Source organism: Parus major, chromosome 1A, assembly GCF_001522545.3.
Source record: "Parus major isolate Abel chromosome 1A, Parus_major1.1, whole genome shotgun sequence".
NCBI classification, from domain to species: domain Eukaryota; kingdom Metazoa; phylum Chordata; class Aves; order Passeriformes; family Paridae; genus Parus; species Parus major.
The window spans coordinates 40848391-40853395 of NC_031773.1; the positions used below are offsets into that span (position 1 = coordinate 40848391).

General features: G+C 40.1%; 1 long non-coding RNA gene across 1 annotated transcript in view; it reads left to right on the top strand.

The window, feature by feature from the left end:
• Positions 1-2813: 2813 nt before the first annotated feature.
• LOC107205198 overlaps positions 2814-5005 on the top strand; it is an 11836-nt gene continuing 9644 nt past the window's right edge. The window contains exons 1-2 of the long non-coding RNA XR_004497639.1: positions 2814-3943; positions 4793-4899. This is a non-coding gene — a long non-coding RNA (uncharacterized LOC107205198). The remainder of the gene's footprint in view (positions 3944-4792; positions 4900-5005) is intronic.

Consider the following 5005-nt stretch of genomic DNA (forward strand, 5'->3'; position numbering starts at 1 on the left):
AAGTGAGCTAAAGTAAGATGAATTTCACTCGAGGCTTTATATTTAGCCTGGAAACAACCAGCCCAGGCATCTTGAATCAGACAGACCCAGCACACGTGCAAATGCTACAGCTGCCACCGTGATGCAGATGCTAATAATTCAGCGGCTTTGTACCCTGTGATTATGCATGTGCTGTCTAGTGGTTCAGATTAAAGAGTTAAACAAAGTGCTTCTCCCTCCTCTCTTGGCGGAAGATAATTCAAACCCATCTGATATTCACAGACAGTTGGACAGCAGCTGAGGTTTCATTAGGAATCCCACGTATGGCCAGAAGCAACATACACCTCGGTGTTTCCGGGAGCCACAGGCAGCCAGAACAGATGGTAGAAATCATCATCCCAGACAGTCATCAGGGGAACCTCAGGCCACATGCTTGAATTTTTCTCAATGAAGCGCATAGAAGGCAGGCATTCGATCCATGTGACGGCAGCTGCCAGGTCCTGGGGGAGCTGGAGGCAGCGGAGTGGAGGAAGGCTCTCGCAGGTTATTAACAGGTCACGCTGTGACATTAGCAGGCCGGAAATATCGCCTCTCCCAGGGGGTTAAAACAAAGCAAGGGAGAGGTTCCTCGTAATTCAAACACAGTTCAGTGCTTACAGATTACAGCACATAATCTGCTTGGCAACAGCACAGCACACGGAGACACTCTGCTATCTGACCTCCCTCTTTCTTCTAGCTGCTTCCACTAGAAATGTCAGAAGGAATCCTTGATGCAGCAAATGTCCTATGCAAATCTCGAGAGAGGAAGGGCACAACTTCCCTGCAATTTTCAGAATGAAACCAGGAGGCAAGGCTGATAGTGACAGCTCAACTCCCTCATTCAGATGTCCCTAACCTTTTTGTTCCATTTGTGACATACTATATGCAGCATTCCTCATTGATCATCATTGCCTGTCTGAATCACCCAGTCCCTTCTGTGAGCAGTGAGACTTGCTACGACTGTCAGCCTCATTAGAGGGAAAATTTCCTTGGTGACATTTTGGAGGAAACAAGGCATTTGGAGGAATAGTCTTAAAATACTGGGTTTGATAAAGTGGATGTTTTTAAAAATCATTGCTCCAGCCCTAAAATTGCCTACCTCTTCAGTCTCACCACAGGTCTCCTGTGCATAGCATCCATGCAAGGCAGTCTGCAGATGGAAACTCTCCAAACCCCAGGCCTGCTTTAAACCTTCTTTGCTGACAGGTCAGGACCATGGTGCTCAGCCAAGCACTCCAGAATTACATCCTCGAGAGCACAGTAATATAAATATACATATGTTATGGGCTGGTGTGTACAGAAATAAATGGGTGAGGATGTTTGTGTGCATGCACTTGTAAATACAAATAAAACTGTGCCATTTCCAGTAGCTACTTCCTTTCTGATTGCTAATACACTTTAAGTATAAAATGGAGTTTATCAGGATTCAAAGTGGACAGATTTTGAAATAATATATGTTTTAAGATTTTTTTGTTATTCTAAGTGAAGTATTTTACCAGTAACCTTTCTTAGTTATTTATCTTCTTTGCTGGACTTTCTAATTTTAGGGAGTTTCACTGTTTCCTGCCTTGTAGAATAGACAGCCCCCACTTACACTTCTGATCTTTTTACCTGCTGTGCTGGGTATTGCATTTCCCACTCTCTTGCTTGCCTATTCATTCCTGGTAGCCCATATGTAGATAGATCTCAGCTAATGCCTTCAGCTTCTCCAATAAAATTCAGTGTTCACTGGACTGCAGGTTAGAATAAAAAAAATCTTTAGTCCTGTCCAAAGGATCCTTTGTATTCTTTGTGTTGTGCAGGGAAACCATGAGTGTGGACTGTACAGTCCTTTACTACCTGACCAAGCAGCAGAAGCCTGGATTTCCCATGCAAACACTGACCATTTGTCCAGAATTTCCAGGAGCCAGGAAGATTGTCTTGGAAGTGAGAGAAATGAAGATGCACTTGATACTGCAAACTGATTAGAGCATTCAGCAGCCTATTAAACCCTAGGAAAAGAGTCAGGAAACTGACTTAAGGCCATTCAGTCACTGGTTGTCAATTTTTATTCCATCACCATGTATCCATTACCTTCCTAAAATATTTCTGATTTTACATGGAAAACCTTTAAATGGAATCCTCATTTTATGAAAAGATTTCCAGAGTCAAATATTTTGTTGCTCCTTTTTAAGACTTGAAGTTTTAGAAACAGGGAAAAAAAGCAATTACTCTTTTTGAGGGAACACTGCACCACTGACCTTTACAAGATGTGAAGATGTGCAGTTATGTCTATTTTCATTCTCTGATTCAAGCTGACAGCTCAGTTATTTGTCCACCCATTTCCTGGAGGTGATAGAGGCAATATTGGTCAACAGTGTATCAATGGAAACTGATGTTTCCATGGGAATCAACAAGGCTGTCCAGCAGATTTTACTACTATGCCACAGCCTCTCAGGCATGACAACTTAGCATGTCTTTCCTACTAATATAAGCCAAATGTCCATGTTTTATTCCTAGAAGAACTCATACAAAATCAATAACAGCAAGGGTAAAAATTTTTTTTGTAAATAATATCCACATGAGGTTCTGAGCCCCACAAAGTGGTAAGAAAAATTGTATTAATGAGGTTGATATGTTGAATCTCAGCAGAAATATGTGGCCACATACCATATATTAAGGTAATAGTCTGCGCCAGTCCTGTGGCATTAGCACAATACAAACATCCTGGAGCAGAGTCACCATCAGCACATTCCCTTTGGCTCACTGTGGAGTATAAGGACAGGGCTTCACCAAAAATCTATGGGCTCATTTGCAGACAAGGCAGGGAGGATATTACAGCTTCTGGCAAGGCGATGAAATATGCAAGGCTGAGAAGGAGCAAATTAGACCACAGCAGAGAGAGCAACTATCTCAGAGCAAGCTTATGCTATTTTCTTACCCTGGCACAGTAGTACAAAAAATCCTCGGAGTGTCAGAAAGAAGCAGGCTGAGAAAGGTGATGGGAGGATACTGGAGATGCAGCATTAATTCAGTGTGATCCATCACTCAATCCCTGATTTACTGATTGCCGAACATAACCCTGCACTGTCAGAGAATGCAAGTACACAGAAAGATTTCAGAAAAGTAAAGGTACATAAAAAGCATGCATGAGAAAGGCAAATACTCAGAAAATAGTAAGGACCAAGAATGACAAACAGAAAAAGAAGGGCAGAAATAAAGGCAAATATGCACAGAGCAAGCAGTGGACAGAGAGAATGGTAAAGACCTAAGTAAAAGTAGTGATTAAGAGAAAGGTTATCCCACAAATCTTTCTGCAGTTTTTTTTCATCTCTGAAGAAAGAATTTAATTGCAACAATTATGTTTCCAGAAGGGAAATGAAGACCTGCTTTGACTAACAGCTATACAAAGTTTATAGTTGTAAATCATAGATTTCTCTTCTTATATTGATATCTTTCACAGCTGCTGCAAGAAAAATATGAAAATGCAAATGACAAAACATCAAAATCTATCAAGCAAGTAAAAAAAAACCTGAAAAAGAAACTTTTTTTTAATTTTAGTGAACTTTGGGTGGTGGCAACAGTGAAAATTCTATAACCTTATTTTGTTATCACTATATCAACTGTGCCAGTTTTTCACATATGCAAATACTTGTGCATTACTGATTGCCTGATGTAAGAGCAGGAATAAAACTCAGTCCTTTGAAGTCTTCTCTCAGTTTAAGATTGCAGAGTTACCATCAAGGTATAGTACAGCAGGATTTCCCTTTACAAATGGGTGCAGTTTACACCAATATTTCTTGTTGCCATTGAAATTCATTTCACATAACCCAAATGTCAAAGAAAAACAGTTTCTGTATTATTCTAATGCAGTGTCAACCTGAGATATTAATGGTGTCTAAAGAAAAATCGTGTTGCACTTCTGAAGGACCTCCCACACATATCTGTAAGTATTTTCTGTTATGAAAAAATAGCCATCTGAATAGGCCCAGCAAACTTCTAAGTCAGAACTCAAATTAATATCTCAAAAAATCTCGGCAATAACAAATACACACAGTTGTTTTGTTGTATCTTTAAAAAGTATAACTAAGCACCAGGTAACTAGCTGTCCCATTGAACAGCTGGCTTTCACAGGAGATTGCTTTCCAGGAGAAGCGTTAGGTAGTTAAAGATATCATTCAAAATTCCCCTGGGATTATTTCTGTAGAAATTTACAGAATTTATTATTTCTGTAGAAATTTACAGAATTTATTATTTCTGTAGAAAGCTATAAATGGGACCCCTGATTCTCCACTTCCTCACTCAGAGTTCACAGCAGACTTTAGTGTCAGAAGAAAATACTTCCCTGAAACAAATGAGGGCACATTCCACTTATTAAAGAATTAAGGAACTGCAATAGGTAAACCTTTATAGACAAACACGGGGGACTCGATGAGTTCTAGCAAACAAGACAATACCAAAAAGTACTACATGTCTTTCTCTAATAACTAAGCTGGGAACTTAGCATAAATTATAGAACTACTTCAAAATAAAAGCAAGCATGCTGCCCTTCTTCTTGCCAACAATAACGTATTTGAGACATGAACTATAATCAAACACAGCTTATGTGTCATATTGCAGATTTTGATTAACTCAGCATAGAATCACTTCCTACTACACAACATCTTGTGCTACTGATTCTCCTGTCAAAATCATACACCAAGGTCATGACTGTTGCTCTGAGTGTGCTCTGGTACTCTGGTGCAATATTTCAGGAAAAAAAAACAATGACATACTTTTTTTTTTTTTCTCTCAGCTTGGAAGATCTCCACTGAAGCAACAAAAACAGCTCCCAGTTGGAGCCAAAATACACCTTTAGCCTCAAACATCAGTCTTCCAGCAGCATGAATGACACATAGCAAGGTAAGGAACATCACTTCAATGGCCCCTTCCCTTCCCTTCCCTTCCCTTCCCTTCCCTTCCCTTCCCTTCCCTTCCCTTCCCTTCCCTTCCCTTCCCTTCCCTTCCC